Raw genomic sequence first — 20,835 nt, 5'->3', positions numbered from 1 at the left:
GAATCAATGTGGTCCCTACTCTTCTGAACACTGGGAAGACTTATCTCCTATAAGGAAGCACCAATCCTTTGAAGTACATGAAGATGATAGAGTTTTCATGATGATTGGCTATCCTGCTCACATATCCTTTATTTCTATTAGATTGATAGTCTGAGATAGCTGCTCAAGTGACTGCCCTCACCCCTATTCCTTTTAGAATCTTGACCATGGGGAATAATTGTAGCAACTATAATTTATGCTAATGATACCTTCTACTGTTTGATGTTTACATGCATTTCCAAATCTAATTATAAGGTTTGGCTTTGAGGTTTCATAATTTGTTAATTGCTAGATTTAAGAAAGAGGAACTTCCTGTGGGATGGAGACTGAGCTACTAGAGAATATTTTGAATAACAGAAAAAAGAGAAATTAAATGTAGATTCTTAAAAAAAAAACTAGCAGCAACTAAATCTTGGTATAACTTTGAAGAATCTCCTGTCTACTCCTTCAATCCCCGTTTGGCAAATGTGAAGACAAATTCATTGGACCCCATCGATGGATCAGTGAATTTCAGAATAATGTTCAGAATTCTGTCTCTTCATTGTACTTTCTACTCTAAGATATTACTTTATAAAAGTCTGAATTATTTCCTCTCTTCTCTCCTCTGCTGCTAAGCATGATGGGGATTCAAGAGGTATCCTCAAATGGCTTCATAAACACTGAGCAGAATGGGATCTGCTCTAGGACAGAGATTCTCTTACTTTTATGTTAGTATCCCCAGAATCTATTGTAGTGGGTAGTACTGGTTAGTTCTTAATAATGTTTGTTTATTGGTTACAGAGAAAAAGTACAAAATAATGAGTGAAGGGAATTAACATTGATTAAGTGTTTACTATGTGCCAGGTGGAAGGTACTATTATTTTCTCCTTTTAAAGATGAGGAAGCAAAGGCAGTCAGAGCTAAATTGATTTTCCCAGCATCACCCCAATAGTAAGTATGTGAGGTCAAATTTGAATTCAGTTATTTTTGACTCCAGACCCAATTGTGGTCTAATATACCACCTAGCTCCTTATGATGCATGAAATATGTTGTTAGAGTTTGGGCTAAGTCCCTACGTGTGTGTGTTTTCGTTCCTGCTATTAAATAATACAACAGCAGTTCCTAACATATGTGATTATGGGCACTTTTTTGAACAACAAGATTTTTCTCCTATCCCCAGAGATAGTAGTCATATTCTTGGAATCTTGTTGATGAAGAATGTACATAATGGCAATAATTAATGCACTGGATTAACACTTAAGTGGAACATTATTTCATTGTCTTTATTTTTGTTATTCTGAGTCTATAATTCTTGGATTTTTAAGACCATGTATTCCTAGACCTACAGTTTGAAGAAATCTCAGAAGCCACTTAATTCAGTCCCCCTTTTTATAGATAAGGAAACTCAGGCCCAGAGAAAATAAAAGATTTTTCCAAGGTCAACAGAGTTATAAATGGCAGCTCCTGAATTTGAACTATGACCCCTTGATGACAATTATGACACAGATTATTAAATTAGTTATTGGGTTTAAAAGGTTATTGGGTTTCAAGTTATAGGATACATGTTAACAGAGGAATTTTCTAGCTTTGATAACATGTGTTTGTCCATATTGGTTTTAAGAGCCAAAGTTTGGGGTAAAGAGTTTATGATTGAAAGAAGGTGGGAAGTGTGGGATTATGACCTGACTGTAGCACCAACTGCCAAGCGACCTTGGCCAACACTGATTTCTTGTTTGTACTTCAATCAGCCCATCTGGTGAACTGGGCACTGAGCAGGAGTCTCTTCTGAAGTCTCTTCCAATACCAGAGCCAAGCTTTCCCCGGGAAAGAAGAAACTTCTGCTGAATCCAAAGGTGGTCATGTCCCTTCCTAATCTCCTTACATGCTTCCATCTGGGCTGTTCTGGAGACTGGGAAAAGAAGAACAGCTCTCAACTCCTTGCCATTACCCAGCTCCAACCCTGCTTTGCTGCCAAGGCCATGTGTCTCCTTGGGAACTTGCATATCTGCACAAACATCTGCCTGCTTACCTGCAGCAGTCCAGAATGTGGGTCTTGCCAGGACTATTGTCCACAGTCTTCATGCCAGGATTCATTGGCATTGTCTTATGCTGGAGGCTGCTTAGCATCATGGGTCCTGGAAGGAAAGGGCCAGCTGAAATGGCCAAGGCTGACACATTAATTGACTCTGGCCTTGCCAATAGAGGAATCACTCAACTGCAAATATTGACCAAGGCCCAGAGGACCAGACACATACAATAAATAAGATTGAAGGAGAAACCTAGCATATAAAAATGTCTTTGCTGCAAAGTTGGTCACTCAATTCATTTATTAATTAGCAGCAAGAAAAGAAGTAAGGTAGCAAAATACAGAAGAAAGATCTCTGGATTTGGTCAAAAGTATGGATTCAAATCCTGGATATGTCATTTATTATCAGTGTGACCTTGGGCAAGTCACTTGTTCTTTGAGGGCATCAGTTTTCTATTCTATAGAGTGAAGAGCTTGGACCAAATGGCCACTAAAGTCCATTCTAACTCCATATTGTAAGAATTTTACACTTAGGTTTTATGATAAATATGAGAATTCTATAGTATGATTGATATTATAAGAAGTCAAAATTATTTTAGTAGCTTTATTTACAAAGAGGTAGAAAGAATTAAAGTGGGAAAATGTAAGAAGGAAGTAGAGAATTATCCAGCGTATCACCCTAAGTGCTGCACTGATATGGGGCTCAGCCCTGGAAGGGCTTGATAATTTTCAGTCAGAGGACCAGGTGGCGTCTTTTAGCAAGGATTCCACAAATGCAGTCTCCTCCAGGAAAAGAAGGCCTCTCCAGAACCAATCTCTCCAGAAGCCAGAAAAGGGGGACCCACTACTCACCCAGCTCATTGGCGTAGGATCCAGGGAGAAGTCCAAAAAGAGAAGTCACAAGGTGAAGTCTCAGGAGCAGTCCAAAGGAGAAGATCGAAATCCAAGATCCAAGTCAAAGGTACAAGCCAAAGATCCCCTGGACAGGAAGTTCTGGACTTTTTATAATCCTTTTTCCACATCACTTCTCCTGTCCCTTCCTCCACTTTATAGGAACCAATTTCAGTCTTTCAATTTGCCTAGTATTTCCCAAGGGGTGGTCAATGGCATCTGAAGTTGTCACCCACTTTAGCAAGTGACTTGCGAACTCGCTTAAAGTAGCTTTTAAGTAGCGGTATTTTGAGTTTTTGATTGATTAATTTAAAATTAAAATTTAAAAGTTGTTGATTGATAGACAAAGAAAATTTGATTCACTCTTCACAATATGTATGGTACTATCACTTCTAAGATCATTCCAAGCTATGAATCCATTAACTCTCTTAGAATTAATTTCCTCATTTGTAAAACGGAGTTAGAATAGATAATCACTGAGGTCCCCTCCAACTCTAAATATGTTGATTAAGATGACTTCTCACATCCCTTCTATCTTGAATCCGCTGATCCTATAATCAATAAAGACCCTTTCAGTTCTATGTTTGTGATCCTCTTGACTTTTTCATTTGTAAAATGAGGGTGTTTGACTAGATGGTCTCTGAGGTCATTTCTAGCTTTAAAATTCGGATCCCATGAAAATGTATTTGACTAAGCAGGGTGATATGGGCTTATGAAAAATATCATGGGAGGACAGAAAGATCAGAGTGAATTTGGAATCAGAAGGCCTGGGTTCTAATTCTGAGTCTGATATTCCTTAACAGTACTGAATAAGTCCTATAATTTCTCTAAACCAAGGTTTATTTGTCTATAAAAAATGGATAACGATATTTGTATTATGTGTTAAGAAGACCAAATGGCATTTAATCTAGTCCATAAACATCTGCCAAATGTTTACTTTGTTCAGTGTCTTTATAGATATGTATTTGGAGGGAAAGTCTCCAGTTCACAGACCAGCTTGCCAAAGTTTGGGGGTTTTTATTAAAAAGGGACCATCAGAAGAACAAACAGCCATTTGTGTTATAGTTTGTAGTGTCTGTGATCTTCACAGATGAGGAAACTCCTACAGGGATGAAATCATGGACTCTAAAGACAGTTTTGACTAGGACTGGGCAACTAGCATTTTGCCTAAATATGTTAACATCAGTGAAAAGTAGAGTTTCTGTAGATCTTTTTTCCTACAGCAATCAAGATATCACTGTCTCTAAGCAAAGTGCTATGTGAGGGTGCTCCATCGCTGTTCTGGGTCCTACCTTCTCTACTATATACCTGTTGGGCCACTTGAAGGCCTCTGCAATAGTGCTCAGATTTTGCTCTTAACCAGAACTGACCTCATACTAAGTCAAAGGATTTGGGACTTATAGCTCTAATACGTACCAGAAAGGGCATAGCCACAGTGTAATAGTGAGATTTTGTTAGGGGAAAGAACAAGAAGGAAACATAAAAATCAGGTTTATTTTTGGGAAAGGGAAAAAGGGTAAGGAAAATTATTACAATTAATCCTAAACCCTAATTTCTATAAACCTATCTTAACCTAACTTATCTAAGCTAAAAAATCATTAAGTTCGCCAACACACAAATCTCAAGTGGAGTCCAATCAATGGGTCAGAATCTTCAGATGAAAACTGTCCAAAGCAGGTCCAGTGGAGAAATGAGTCTTTAGTCTTCTGTTCTAGCTGCCAGCAGCCAGTCCAGACAGGATTCCTCTCTCTTCAGCTGGTATCACAAAAAGCCAGAAACCTGATATTCAACTTCCAGTCCAAGGTCCTTCAGGAGAGAAGTGAAGTTTCTGTTGGGACCTTAGAATCTTTACCCAGATCTTGACCCTTATGCTCCCATGTGACTCTCTGTCACATGTCACATGCTCCTGTCAATCACTTGAAAGTCTGCTTTGCAAAGTCCTTTTGGAAAGGTTCTCTTCCTCTTATAACAGGGGAGGCAAAGAAAGACAGGGCACACTCCAGAGTTCACTCTCAAAGAGTTTGCAGTCAAATGAGAGAAAGACATGAGAAAAATAACTAGAATGAAAGGAGGGAAGAGAAGACCAAAGGCAGTGGACCATGAGGCATGTGATGAATACGTTAGGATAATATACTTTTAAGATCTGGGCAACTAAGTGGCACAGTGGATAGATTGTCAGGCCTTGGAGTCAGGAAGATTCCTTTTTCTGAACTCACATCTGACCTTAGACACTTTCTAGATTTGTGACCCTGGACAAGCTACTTAATCCTATTTGCCTCAGTATCCCTTACTTATTAAATGAACTGGAGAAGGAAATGGAAAACCACCCTAAGTATCTTTGCCAAGAAAACCCCAAATGGGCTCATGAAGACTTGAACACGACTGAAAAATCAATGAACAGCAACAACAATAAAAGATCTGGTGGGAGAGCTCTGGCTACAACAGAAAAGGGTACCGATGTTCTCCCCATGAGAAGGATAAATGAGTAACTCTCAGAAACTCCCACTGCCCTTAACCATGGACTTTAGCTCAGATACCAGAACTCATCAATCAAGAGGAGAGAAGAATGCCTCATGGAATATTGGGAAGAGTAATTCTTCTCTTAGTGGGACTCTTACCATTTGGCCTTCAGATTCCTTCTGGGTGCAACTCTTTTCTCTTTTGTGCTTAGTCTACAGAGAGAGAAGGACAATTTTAATGTTGAGTTTTACTGATACTAGGACAAAGGATTGTTGGTATCTGGAGAGTTTGGCTGTTATAGCAAATACTGGGGCAGATAAAGAATAAAGGGAAATTGAGATCCAGGGAGGGCAAAGAAAAGGAAGGATTGGTCTATTTTATTAAACTGAGGGAATAAAAATTTGAAAAGTGATAGAATGGGATAAGCACTGCTCCTTCCCTTTTCCCAACAAGTGGGATGAAAGATCCTTGAGAGCAGAACCTGTATATTTTCTTTAGTCATAGAAAACGAGTCCCTCTCATCCTTCCAGTTGTCTATATCATGGCTTGCTGCATGAAGCCTTTGCTGAACTCTCCCCTTAGCTCCCAGCTCCTAGGGCTCTCCATTCTAAATAATATTGTATTTAACTACTGTTTATTGATTTGTATTTATTCTCTGCATTTATTCTAAACAAGGAAATCCTTTGCCCCTTAAAATCTGCTTGCAAATGCAAGTCTCTGGCAAGCAGGAATTGTTTCATTTATTTTATTTGTATGGCCAATGACTAGCAGAGTACTTGGACCCTAGTCCTTGGTTGTTGCACAATAAAATGCTTATTTCTTGATGAATTGATTGATTCGGGTTTTGTAGCCCTAGTCAATAGCATGGCGCTTTGCATTTAAAAGCGACCTAACATACTTTTATTGAATTCACTTGGGTATACAGGGGATTCCGAGAACTAGAATATGAGTATATATAATCAAGAGCTCCAGAGATGGGGTTAGAAAGATCTTTACTGAGAAACAGATGTCACAAAGAAAAGAGACAATTAACTGAAACATTGTCTTCTCCTATTCTTGAAAGGGATGATTCATGTTAAAAATCTAACACAATCCTATATTTTAAGAATACCAAAGATAGATGGGGCTCACTGATAAGCTAGACGCTATATTTTCGATGAAAATATTGCCCTGGCTTCTTTCCCAAATATATCCCTTTCTATCAATTGTAAGCAGCCTTTGTTACAATTCGCTCTGTAACAAAGAATAAAAAAGAAAGAAGGAAAAAAGCAGTACAAGGAAAATCAAGCAACAGCTCTACATAACAACCCCTCAAGGGGTAATTTTATGAAATGCCTACTATATTCCAGGTTCTATGCTGAGAATTTAACAAATATGATCTCATTTTCTCTTCACAAAAATCTTATAAGTTAGGTGCTATTATTATCCCTATTTTAGAGGTAAGGAAACTGATGCAGACAGAGGTTAAATGACTGACTCAAGGGAATACAGCTAATAAGTCTCTGAAATCAGATTTTATTCAGCTTTCCCCAATTCCAGGGATAGCTTTCTATCCAGTGTTCCTCATATCTGTGAGAGAGGAAAGAAGCTAGAAGTTTGATCAGGTAGACTGGAACAAGAAAGTTGAAATCCCTGAATGACAGAATTAGGAGTTTATATTTTATTTTTTAGGTCTGGTTTGCAGTAGGAGGATGGCATGAGAAAAAAAATAATTTGTAAAGTTATTGGTACCATTGTTTTTTTTTATCAGTTTTCCTTTTGAGGTCCACTTTACTCTCCCCTATGCTTGACTCATATAAACCCATCACTATACTACTGAACTTGCATTTTGGATGAGTGCTCTTCTCCCATTGTTACTATGCAACAAAGACATAATTCTAAGATCAATGTACATATATTCTATTTGTCTTTCTGTGACTCTGGTTCTTAATATCTATGTAAATTACAAACTCAAAGAAAATTAGAATTGGAAGGACCTCAGGAGTCCTCTATTTTAGTAGTGTCAAACTCAACTACAAATGGATTCCTTTGGACCACTTATTGACTTAGAAAACCACAAATTAACATTATTTATGTCTTGTTTCATTTTTGTGTATTTTTATTAAACATTTCTCTATTATTTTTTAATCTTATCCATAGTATTTGATACCTCTGCTCTCCACCATTTCAGACCTGAAAAACTTTTCTCTCTATGACATTTCCAACAAGTGGTAATCTAATCTTTGCTTGAAGACTTCCAGTGAAAACTGTCTTCTCAGGCAACCCAATCAATTTTTGGACAGCTCCTATTGTCTGGTTTCATTCCTCTTTTGGTAAACTTTCCATAGTACATTTCATTTTAAGTAGATATAATATTTTCCAGTGGAAAACAACAACCTTGGAGGTTTCTAGTTAAATTAATTATAAAAATGATTTTATGGAAGATTATTGTTTAGTCAAGGAGAGAGTTTAATATAAGCTGACAGTTAAGTTTAAGGCAATTGTTCTCAGGTTCCCTTTTGACCATCCTTCCTTTGCAGTGGTCTGCTCTTTTCTAACAAACACTCAAAATGTGACAACATCAGTTTTTCTTGATTTGGAGACAAACGTCCTTATAAAAATACAGACAACACATAAACAAAGTTTAAATAGAGCAGAAACTCCCAAGTGCATCAATGCCAGTTGGCCAGTCATCGTAGAGACAAGAGAGAGAACAGAGGTAAAAACTTGAGCCTTGTCTCACAGCCCAGAAAACAGATAGATCCAGCGAACAGGAAATTTTATGCAAGCAGGTTACTCCTTAAGGAAAAGAAGTCTCCAAATATGTATGATCGTATTCACTTAAGGGTAGCGACACCTTCCCTGTTATTGGCTCATCGTTAGTCAGCCCTATACCTTCTTTCCTCTCCCCATTGAGCAAAAATCTGGGTCTTCTCTGGTCTATCAAGACTGATGCTTCCCATGATTCTACAATCCCTTCTCTCAGCTGGCAAAACCTATTCCCCAGCAGCCCCTTTGTTGTTAAGGTAGGCATCGATGCAGGTAGGCAAAAGGCTATTGCCATAAAGAATTCAAGAGATATCTGGATGCTGATAGATACACTGACAGTGTTCACAGTCCTCATATGAAAATCATCCTTGAACTTAAGTTTTCTTCCCTTAGAAGTCAGTTCTGTAATCTCTCTCCCACTCTGCCTCTTGGCAGCATCCAAGTATTACCTTTTCCAGGCATATTACATGGAAGGACCATAAAACATAAGATATCAGAAGTGGAGAAATCATAAAGAGAGAATTCAAGAACTGGGGGGAGCCTTAGAGTGTGGAATGTGAGAGCAGAGAGGACTTTAGAATAGGGAGTATCAGACCTGGGATGGGTCTTAGAACATGGAATATCAGAGCTTGATGGAGCCTTGGAAAGAGAATGTCAAAGCTGGGAGAGGCCCTAGATTCTAGGACTTTAGAACAGGAAGTATCAGACATGGGAAGGGCCTAGAACATGGAATGTCAGAGCTGGGAGGGACCTTAGAACAGATATTGTCAGAGCTGGGAGGGACCTTGGAACAGGGAATATCAGAAGCTGAAGGGATATTGCAACAGAGAATGTCAAAGCTAGAAGGGACCTTAAGGGAGCCTAGTTCTTTTTTTTTTTAACCTTTACCTTCTATTCTTATAAATAATACTGCATTTTGGTTCTAAGACAGAAGAACTATAAGTGCTAGGCAATGGGGGTTAAGTGAATTACTCAGTCACACAGGTAGGAAATGTCTGATGCTAGATTTGAAAATAGGACCTCCTGTCTCCAGGCCTGACTCAATCCACTGAGCCACCTAGATGCCCCCAATGTGTCTAATTATAATCAATCATTAAGAACCTGCTACAAGCAAGGTAGACTGGGATTCTAAAGATAAAAATCTAAATAATTCCTGTTTTCAAGGAACTCATAAAATGTATAACCTTTTTGAGGGAAATGACCATCTCATATGTACCCTAGAGTCCCTTGATCACTGCTAGAACCATATAAGATGGTGAAGAAATATCCCTCCAGTGACATGCATTATCTTGTCTTAGAATCATTTTTCCCAACTCGCACATATATTTCCTGATGGATCTTACCAGCTGCCCCTTTGTCATCTTGCTCCTTCCTGGCACTGCTGTATTTTGTAAGTTCCATGGTATATTGACCTTGTGTAGCCACCTCTGGATTTTGCTGTTAGCCTTGGATAAGCTGAAACTTGACCCAGATCCCTTCCAAGATTCCTCTACTCTGACACATCCATTTGTTGACACAGAACTTGTCTTTAGTTCTCTGTTACCTCCATGGTAGCTCTCTGTGATGCTGCTTCACAGTTACGTGGGCAAAGAAACAAATATTTATTAAACTCCTACTGTGTTCTAGGTACCACTGAGGGAACATAAACAACTTAGTGAAAGCTTAGAAAATCAAATGACCATTTCTTCCTTGATGATGTACCCTAAAGAACATGAGGACAGCTAGGTAGCACAGTGGATAAAGTCCAAGCTTGATGTTGGGAAGACCTGATTTCAATCTGACCTCAGACACTTATTTGAGTGGCCCTGGGCAGGGCATTTAACCCTGTTTGTCTCAGTTTCACCATCTATAAAATGACCTAGAGAAGGAAATGGCAAACCATTGTAGTATTTGTGTCAAGAAAACCCCAAATAGGGTCACAAAAAGTCAGATATAACTGAAACAACTGAATATCTGCAACAAAAGATCATTAGACCTTTCTATCTGACTTGTTATAAAAGTCTTTTATATCTCCCTCTTTTACAATGAAAGTACTTTGAGATCAGGGGTTGACTTGCATTCCTATTTATATCCCTAGAGCTTAGCACAATGTCTTATACATAGAAAGTCTGGAACATTTTTTTATTTTTTGAATTAATTTATTTAGTCAATTTAGAACATTATTCATTGGTTACAAGAATCACATTATTTCTCTCCCTCCCCCAACCCCCTTCCCGCCGATGCACAATTTTATCGGGTATTACATGTGTCCTTGATCAGAACCTATTTCCATGTTGTTGGTGTTTGCACTAGGATGTTCATTTAGAGTCTACATCTCCAACCATATCCCCTCGACCCATGTATTCAAGCAGTTGTTTTTCTTCTGTGTTTCTACTCCCACAGTTTTTCCTCTGAATGTGGATAGTGTTCTTTCTCATAGATCCCTCCAAGTTGTTCAGGTTCACTGCATTGCCACTAATGGAGAAGTCCATTACATTCGATTGTGCCACAGTGTATCAGTTTCTGTGTACAATGTTCTCCTGGGTCTGCTCCTTTTGCTTTGCATCACTTCCTGGAGGTTGTTCCAGTCTCCATGGAATTCCTCCACTTTATTATTACTTTGAGCACAATAGTATTCCATCACCAACATATACCATGATTTGTTCAGCCATTCCCCAATTGAAGGGCATCCCCTCGCTTTCCAGTTTTTGGCCACCACAAAGAGCGCAGCTATGAATATCTTGTACAAACCTTTTTCCTTATTATCTTTTTGGGGTACAAACCCAGCAGTGCTATAGCTGGATCAAAGGGCACACAGTCTTTTATCACCCTTTGGGCATAGTTCCAAATTGCCCTCCAGAAAGGTTGGATCAATTCACAACTCCACCAGCAATGAATTAATGTCCCTACTTTGCCACATCCCCTCCAGCATTCATTACTTTCTGCCTGGAACACTTTTTGTTCATTCATTCACTATGTAGGAGAGGTTACTTGCAGATATATGTATAGCTAAGTATAATTTAATAGTAAAATGATTTTGTACTTATATAGAACTTTGTGGTTTGTAAAACATTTCCCCAAACATTATTTAAACATTTTTTTCACAATTCTTTGTGGAAGACTAGTCAAATACTCCTATCCACGTTTTACAGATGAGGAAATTGAGGATGAAAAAGGTAAAGTTGTTTTACCAAAGTTATCCAGATAATAAGTAAAGGAGATGAGATTCAGGATCATCGAATCTAAGAAGAAACAAGAAACCAGACATTGTTGAGCCAAGGTCCTCATTTTATGGTAAACAGGCTCAGAAGAAGCAATGCCATTGAAGTAGATGGGGTTTGGAGTCTGGATGACTTTACTTCTCTAGATATTTCTGAAGCTCAGTGTCGGGGTGGAGGGAGAGGGAGGGATAAACAGAGAGAATCAGAGAGAGAGAGAGACAGACAGAGAAAGAGAGAGACAGAGAGAGATTGAGAGAGACAGAGAAAGGCAGAGAGAGACAAAGGGACAGAGAGAGAGAGGAAGAAAGGCAAAGGTTTCAGGGATGTTCTAGAAAGAATAACTTTATTTTATGAATTCAGCAACATGAGCCAGTCCAGAAGCATCTCTTCAAACCATTGAGTATTCCTGAGATCTGCAAATACCACATAGCTCAGCCAATTACTTTAAGGTCCAGCCAGCAGGATGGTAAAAGATTCTACTTTTCTTGGTACCAGAGTACTGCCCTCAGCCACAGCTACATACCATCACACTCCATGTTGGGATAATCAATTTCTATAGAGGCCAGGAACCAAAAGTCTATTCAGTTTTACCAAGTATTAGGCAGGAGAGTGTTAGCCTTGGGATAGAAGCTAGGAAGAGGAGTGCTAGCTAGCATGGTGGAGCATTGAGGTCTCTGGACCCAACACAGGGGTTTATTTTCTAGCTGTGATGGTTAGTAAATATTTGACTCTAGGTAAATCACTTCACCTTTCAGAGCCTCAGTTTCCCAATTTGTAAAATGGAAATAAAAGCAATAAAACAATGGGAATAATAACACTTGACTTATAGGTTTATAAGCCTTGGAAGAACTATGTTACACACACACACACACACACACACACACACACACACACACACACACACACACGGCTGCAAGGTACTTTCAGCTTTGCAAACAGCCAGTGCTGTTATAAGTGTTCATTTGTTCATTGAATAAATGGATGAATTATATTATTTGAGCCTCAAAATAATACCCCAGATATAGCATTGCATTCAGTTTTGGAGTGAGAAAGTCTTAGGTTCAAATCCCATCTCTGGCACATACTGACTATGAGGTCCAGGACTAAACACAATCTCTGAGTGTTCTCATTACAAGTACTAGTTGTAGGAACTAATATCGTTCCATTTACTTTAGTGGAAGAAGTTTCCTGATTCCTTCTGCCAAAGAAATCATTATGTTCTATCCATTAACAACTGCTATAAGGAAGCTTATCTTATCAACTTTGTAGGATCCTAGAACCATGGACTAAAAGTTGGATGAGACCCTAGGAACCATCTAACCCATCTTTCCACCAACTTATTACCTGGTGAGTCAACCCATTGCATTTTGGGAATCTTTGCCTTATTAAGGAAGTCTTCCCCTCCCCCCCATTTGAGAGTAACTAATTTCAGAGAATCCCAAGATCATCCATTAAGAGCTAGAAGGGAAATCATCTTTTCCAAATATCTCTTCTTATAGATGGAGAAATTGAGCCTCAATGAGATCAAGAGAATTGTCAAAGATGACATAGATTATAAGAGGCAGAGAGATGAGATTTAAATCCAAGAACTCTGACTCTTGATCTAGGATTCCTCCCATAGCGTTGCTCCATTTTTCTTATCAGAAAACCGAGACTCAAAGAATCAGAGATTGCACTCCTCGAAAAGATCAAGGCCAGGAATTGAGGATTTGTGACTGTAAGCCCAGTGGTCTTGATATTACACTATGTAGCTTACCATCTCTTTTCTACAATTCTGCTTACTATTCCCTTAATAGCATTTTGCCATTCACCTGGAACTGGCAGAAATTCAACTGTCCAGTTGAATTAGCCTTTCAAATGGATTTATTTAATACTCTCTTCTCTTGTCTCAGCTACCTGCCTCTGCCTGTCTGCCTCTCACTCTTCATTTGCCTCTCTTTTTTTCCCCCTCTCTGGCTCTCTCCTTATCTTTTCAATATTCTTTCTCTATCTCTGCAACCCTTTCTGTCCTTATTCCTACCACCTCTACAAGGACAATTTTTTTGAAGAAAGAAAAATAGGCTTTGTGTTCTTTCCTGGTTAGATTTCAATTAAAATGCCCCCCCCCCAAGTAGTTAAATTTTATTTTTTCTCCCTCCTGGTTCCTACTCAATCCACCTAGTGAGAGGAAGGAGAAAATAAAGCAAACACATGTAATAAATATGCAGAGTCAAGCAAAACAAATTTCCCCACTGAGCACATCCCAAAAATATTGTGTCTCCCTTGGCAAATGACTTCAACACTTTGGACTTCAGTTTTATCATTTGTAAAATTAGAAAGTAATGCTAGATGCCCTTGGAAGCAGTTAGGTGATGCAGTAGAGTGCTGGATCTAGAAGTTAAAAAGTCTTATGTTCAAATCCAGCCTCAGATGTTTTATGTAACATTTACATTGTGATTTAGCATCTCTGCTTCAGTTTCCTCAACTGTAAAACGGGGTTAATAATAGTACCCATCTCCCAAAGTTGTTGTGGAGGATTTAATGAATGATAGATCTGTAAAGCATGTAGCACAGTGCCTGGAATACAGTAGGTGCTTAAGAAATGATCATTTCCTTAACTCTTTGAGGTCCTTTCAAGCACTAAATCTAGGATTTCTTTTCAGTGGGTCCTTCTGATCTGAAGGTCAGGATGGTCTCTCACTCCCTCTGTCCACTGCCAAGATCTTACATCATAACATTATCCTGCACTGGAGAACCAAGCCTTTCTTGTGGCCTCTGAGTTGTATCTACTTAAAAATCTGTCCTGTGGTTGACACTTCCTTAGAGAAACTCTTACTCTCTACAGGAGAGCAAATGTGAGAATTAGGTTTCATAATTGACTAGCCTGCCCACAAAGCTTCTATGTTTGACTAGTTCTCAGATAAAATTTCTCCAAGGATTAGCCTTCAGCATATTCACCAAATTTAATTTCAGATTGCAACTTACAAGGCTTTCTGGCATGACATTTCAAAGAAAAAAGAATCCTGTTACCAGTTTCTTGTGATAAAATCTTAGGCAGCTCTAAGGTTTCTTTCTCCTCAGTTCTGTACAAACCTTCCTGGAGGGAGAGAAGTGCTCCCATGAGAATGACACATCGGCCTGGAAAGTCTCTTCCTTTCTTGTGCAGTGGAGAAAGGGAGCAAATTTGGGTAGTTTAGAAAACCCTTGAGATCCACAAGACTCAGATGAAACAGACTGAATGCTGCTGCTTTAGACACATTCCCATTCCAGCACCATTTCCCCTCTTTGGAATCTTCCATGCCTGGAACCTTCCCTAGCAGTAAACATCTATGACCCGTGCTGTGCTATCAAACACTCCATCACATTTAGGATCTCCCTGACTTCAGGAATTCCCTCCAGTGATGTCAATTTAGTCATCTCTGACTCCTCATTCTGTGCCCTTCTTGTCCATTGTCTCCTGCAATTTCTTCTTAGAAGGTCTAGCCAGTGATCTCTTGTGGATCTCAAAGGTTTTCTAAACTACCCAAATTTGTTCCCTTTCTCCATTGCACAAGAAAGGAAGAGATTTTCCAAGTCCATGTCTCATTCTCATGGGAGCACTTCCCTCCCTTCAGGAGGTTTTGTACAGAACTGAGGAGAAAGAAACCCTAGAGCTACCTGAGATTTTATCACAAGAAAATTAGCAACAGGATCTTCCTTTGCCCTATTTCATTTGTTTTTTCATATCAGGTATAGGATAGCTTTCTTCCACTATAAGAGACATGCAAGAGAAAAAATATATTATTTTAATTTATTTTAATGACAATGTTTAAATATTGAATTATATTATATAATTCATCTATTAATTATGACACAACAATATATAACATTATTTATTTATTACATAATAATATATAAATTATTTATATATTTTTCCTTAAAGACATGTAAAAACAATTATCAACCTTCATTTTAAAAAGAGTTTGAGCCAAATTCTCCCTCTCCATCCCCCCTTTCCTTTCCCACACCCCAAGATGGCAAACAATGTAATATAGATTTTACCTATGCAATAATGTTAAACATTTTCCCTTATCAGTCATTCTGTGAAGGAGAACTTGAACAAAAAAGAAGAAAGAAAGTGAAATATAATATGTTTCAGTCTGTATTCAGACTCCATCAATTCCCACTCTGGAGGCAGATTGAATTCTTTATCATGAGTCTTTGGGGATTGGGGAATGTTTTAGATTTCTATACTGCTATTGTTCAACATATGATATTGCAGTTACTGTCCTTCTGGCTCTGCTCACATCACTTTGCATCAGTTCATTTAGATCTTTCCAGGTTTTTCTGAAAGCATTCTTCTCATCATTTCTTGTAGCACAATAGTATTCATTAAAACTATATATCACAATTTGTTCAACTGTTCCCCAAATGATGGTCATTCCCTCAATTTCCAATTTTTTTGCCACCACAAAAAGAGTTGCCATAAATATTTTTGTAACAGTAGGTCCTTTCCCCTTTTTTGGTGATCTCTTTGGAAGAGAGACCTAGTAGAAGTATTATTGGATCAAAAGATATGCACAAAGGGCAGCTGGGTGGCTCAGCGGATTGAGAGTCAGGTCCAGAGTTGGGAGGTCCTGGGTTCAAATGTGGCCTCAGATAGTTCCTATCTGTATGATTCTGGGCAAGTCATTTAACCCCCATTGCCTAGCCCTGACTGCTCTTCTATCTTAGAACCAATACATAGTATTGATTCTAAGGTGGAAGGTAAGGGTTAAAAAAAAAGATAGGCACAGTTTTAAAGCCCTTTAGGCCTAGTTCCAAATTGCTTTCTAGAATTAGATCTGCTCACAACTCCACCAAGAGTGCATCAGTGTTCTAATTTTGCCATATCCCCTCTAACATTTTTCATTTTCCCCCTATCATTAGCCAATCTGATAGGTCTAAGGTAATACCTCAGGGTTGTTTTAATTTGCATTTCCTAGAGAACGCTTAAAACAAAAAATAAAAAAGAGAGGACAAAACAATGTGACAAAATTAATAACACATTAATTAAATTCACTGTTAAATGTATTTTTCCACACTCATTGTCTCCCTACCTCTTCAAAGAAGGAAGGTGTCTCTTTTTCAGATTTTGACCTAGTTCTATTTTGTATTAAATTTATTCAAATATGTTTCATAAGGCTAGGTGACAGTCCCTGATATTTACCCACTGGAGGGCATTAGGTATATATCTATACCTCAGTCATCAAAGGGGCAGGGGAGAGTCAGGGGTTAATGACTTTTCACAAGACTTTGGGCTTCACTGCCCTGAGCCTTGATTTCCTCCTTTCCCCAACCCTCCTAGCTCCAGACGTATGGCTCTTATAAACCTTGTACCCAGCCCCTAAAAGGATGCTTTACTAAATAGAAATAAGGAAGTCCCTGAGCATCTGGGAAACAAGAAGCAAGAAGACAAGTGATGAAGAAAGCAAAATATAATTTCCCATTTCACTATGCAACACTAAAGTTTGAAGGGATCCCAGAGATCATCAGCTCTGATCCTTCTATGACATCTCAATCAGTGCTTAGTTGGTGCCATATCTAGGTCTAGAAGGGACTTCAGAGACCAGAAAGTTTAAGTCCTTTTTAGAAAGGAGGAAACAGGCTCCTGCAGGTTAAGGGACTTGTCCAAGATCACATAGAGAGTAAGTAGCAGAACTTAGTAGATAGAGTGCTGGACCTTGAGTCACTAAGACTCAGTTCCCTGAGTTCAAATCCAGTTTCAGATACTTATTAGCTGTGTGACCGTGGGCAAGTCACTTAATCCCATTTGCCTCAGTTTTCCTCATCTGTAAAATGAGTTGGAGAAGCAAAATGTAAACCACTCCAATGTCTTTGGCCAAGAAAATCCCAAATGGGATCACAAAGAGTCAGATATGACTGAAACAACAAACTAACCACTATACCTGAGTTTATGGTTCCTGTAATCCTTTCCTTACCTGTCTTTACCTATGAAATGGATGCTTCAGCTAAAAACAAAAGAAAGCAAAACAATGCAAAAATCCCCTCTGGTCCTGTGACTTCCAGGTCAGTTTTCATTGTACTCTGTTGCCTCCTTTGTTTGGCCTGTGTGTAAAAATCTCCAGACATCTTCCTTTTTTTTTTTAAGCCCTTACCTTTCTTCTTGGAGTCAGTACTGTGTATTGGCTCCAAGGCAGAAGAGTGGTAAGGGCTAGGCAATGGGGGTCAAGTGACTTGCCCAGGGTCACACAGCTGGGAAGTGTCTGAGGTCATAATTGAAACTAGGACCTCCCATCTCTAGGCCTGGTTCTCAATCCACTGAGCTACCCAGCTGCCCCCCTTCAGACATTTTCTGCAGGATGTAAGCTCCTCTAGGACAGGTGCCATTTCCTTTTTGCCTTCATATCCCCAGAAACTTGGATAGGATCTGGTCTATTTTAGGCATGGAAAAAATGCTGGTTGATTAATTAGAAGTCCATCCTTAAATGTAGTTAAAATAGTCTTCTCTGCATCATCCTTCCAGGGGTCCTCTGGAATGCTTCAGTTACCTGCAGAGAATTTCAACTATACTTAGTCCTCTAAATCAATATTTGGTTCCTTGAATATTAAAGCTCAAAGATACTACAGGGACAGAGACTGTATCTTTGATTTCATTGACATCAGGAATGTCCAAATGAAAAGAATGTCTATTGATGAAGACTTAAAACTCTGAAAATTGTTGTCTCAGAAAGTTGCCTTGAGTACTGAGAAGTTCAGTGGTTTGCCCAGGTTTTCAGAGAATATATTTCAGAGGTTGGACTTGAACTATGGTCTTCTTGGCTTTGAGGTGAACTCTCTGTCACTCCTCATCTCTCTGGTACAATAAGCATCAAATCCAGCCTTTCCAACTTATTTGTTTAAAAATTATCCATAATCTTTTTTCTCTATCAAAGTGATTTCCCAACATGCCACCACCATGGGTCTTTCTTTATAGAAAGGCATTGAGTTAAACCCAAACAGACAAGTAACTACATTTAACAAAATATAGCCACGTACTTCCTGCACGATGCTTTGAACCTGCTCAAGGTCATAGGGAACAGGGGATTAAAGGAGAATACCAAAAGGTCTGATTGGTTACTCTCAGTAAATCCATGTATACCAAAGGTATAAACTAATTCATTTATTCAATAGAAATTGCATAGTGTATTTGGAGGAATTTTTGAATAATTTAAATAATTTTAATTAAATGAATTTTAAAATTCATTTAAAATTAATTTAATTTCTAAATTAGATAAAAATTAATTAAATTATTAAACGAAAAACTTATTAAATTAAGTTAAAAATTGAAATTAAAAAATGAATATAACTCCCAATTTAAAACACTTCATGGTTTATAAAGTTCTCTCTACAATAGTCTTATGAATCAGGCAGTACAAATATTGGTAGTCCCTTTTAATTGATGAGGAAACTGATGTCTTCAAAGTAATGTTCTCCAAATTATACATCTAGAAAATGGTAGAGCAGGAATCTGAACCCAAGTTTTATAATTACAAATCTAGAATGAATGAATGAATAAATTTTATTCTGAGTAGATACTATCTAGAATTTACTGAGAGCAACCAGACAGCCCTTTGATACATCTCTGTAGCCCCTTTCTCCATGACTTCAAGCTGGTCTCTCCTTAAGGATCATTGCCTCTCCCTAAGTTTAATTGGGCAGGATGCTCTATTCCACTCTACCCACTTATCCCCAAACTCAATGACTCCTTATCACTTGTAGGATTAAGAACAAACCTTTCTGGCATTTAGTAACATTTAAAACTTGGATTAGCTCTTCTTTTCTAGACTTCCTATTCTTCTTATTTAGCTGTATTTAATTCTTTGTGACCCCTTTGGGGGTTTTCTAAGCTTGAAGTGATTGCTATTTCCTTCTCCATCTCATTTTATAAACGAGGAAACTGAAGCAAAGAGGATTAAGTGACTTGTCCAGGGTCATCCAGAAAATGTGTCTAGGGCAGATTTGAACTCAGGAAGAAGTCTTCCTGCCTTAAGACCCAGTGTTCTATCCACTGTGCCATCTAGACTTCATCCAAACCAGCTGTTTTGCTGTTCTTCATACGCTCCAGGAAATACATTTCCCCATGCTATATTTTTGACCAAGGAGTCCCCTGTGTTTTGTGTATGTTCCTTTCTCACCTCCACTTCCTGGAAGCCCTGGTTTCTTTCTACATCATGTCCTTCTATGCTTCACCTGCCAGTAATTCCCTTAAATATTACCTTGCAATTTATTTCACATACAATTTTCCTTTTGAAATAATATAGACCCATACATGGAGGGACTATTTCTTTTATTTCTCTGCCTCTAGCTTCTGTCATGGTGATTAGCACAGAGCAGCTTATTAAAATTCTCATTAGTCATTGATATATGACCCCTATCACCTATGTAGCCCATTCATTAGCACTATAGCCTTCTTGATATTGCATCTTACCTACTCTAGAGGTTTTTGATTTAGAATTATGGATTCATCAGAGGAGAGAACAATGCTTAAGGAAACTCTCCTAATCAACGAAGTTCAAGGGTTGTTCTGCAATCTTAGAGAGTTACGTTGGGCACTGAGAAGTTAAATGAGTTACCTAGGGTCACACAATCGGTTGGTGGCAGATCTGAGATTTGCACTAACGTCTTCCTGACATTTAGGCTCTCTCTCTTCACTATACCAAGCTGTTTCTCCTCTTCAGATAATATCTATATCTCTTATATACCAACATATATGGTGATAGCCATCCATTTCTTGGTGAATCTAAGCTTGAAAGCTAATATAGTTTTCCTTCTTTTATTTGCTTCCCCAGTGCCTAGCACAGTGACTGCCATGAAGTAGTGGTTTAATAAATGCTTCCTGAATTTAATAAAATAATTTCATTGATAATTCAAATTTACATAGTGGTATAAAAAGCAGCTTGCCTAGTATATCTCATTTGATCAGCAGCTGTACACTATATTGGATTGCAGCTGCATCATGGTTTATTATCTGAGTTCATAGACTTACTGACATATCTAAGATGGAATGGGACATCAAGTCAGCCATTGACCATGCTAAGCCAGAGTAGGGGTGAGAAAGGCTTTCAGGGGTTCCTAACTTTTTTAGTTACATATAGCTTCTCTTCAGCAGCTTAGAGAAACCAATGGGCCCCTTCTCTGAATTGCATTTTTAAATGCGTAAGATGAAATATAGTGAATTACTTGGGAAATTATATTATATTATATATATTATATTATTATATCGAGATTATATCGAGATAAAGTTACTATATTTTTAAAAATTGATCAACCCCAGTTTAAGAATAAGTGCCGTAAAAAACAAAAGCTGTGGGGAAGAAAAATTGAGTAAGACAATCAACTCCCTGACTTTCTCTGTCTCCTGATTTTACGCTGACCTCCCCACTCTCCCCAGCTGAAACCTATGTTTCCCCTATAAGTTTCCTATCCATTTAAACCTTTAGTTTTCAGAGATCTAATGAAATAATGGTGCCAAGACTTTTGGTTTATACTTGC

This window comes from Monodelphis domestica, chromosome 5 (assembly GCF_027887165.1).
Source record: "Monodelphis domestica isolate mMonDom1 chromosome 5, mMonDom1.pri, whole genome shotgun sequence".
Taxonomy (NCBI): Eukaryota; Metazoa; Chordata; class Mammalia; order Didelphimorphia; family Didelphidae; genus Monodelphis; species Monodelphis domestica.
This window is presented reverse-complemented; position numbering follows the sequence as displayed.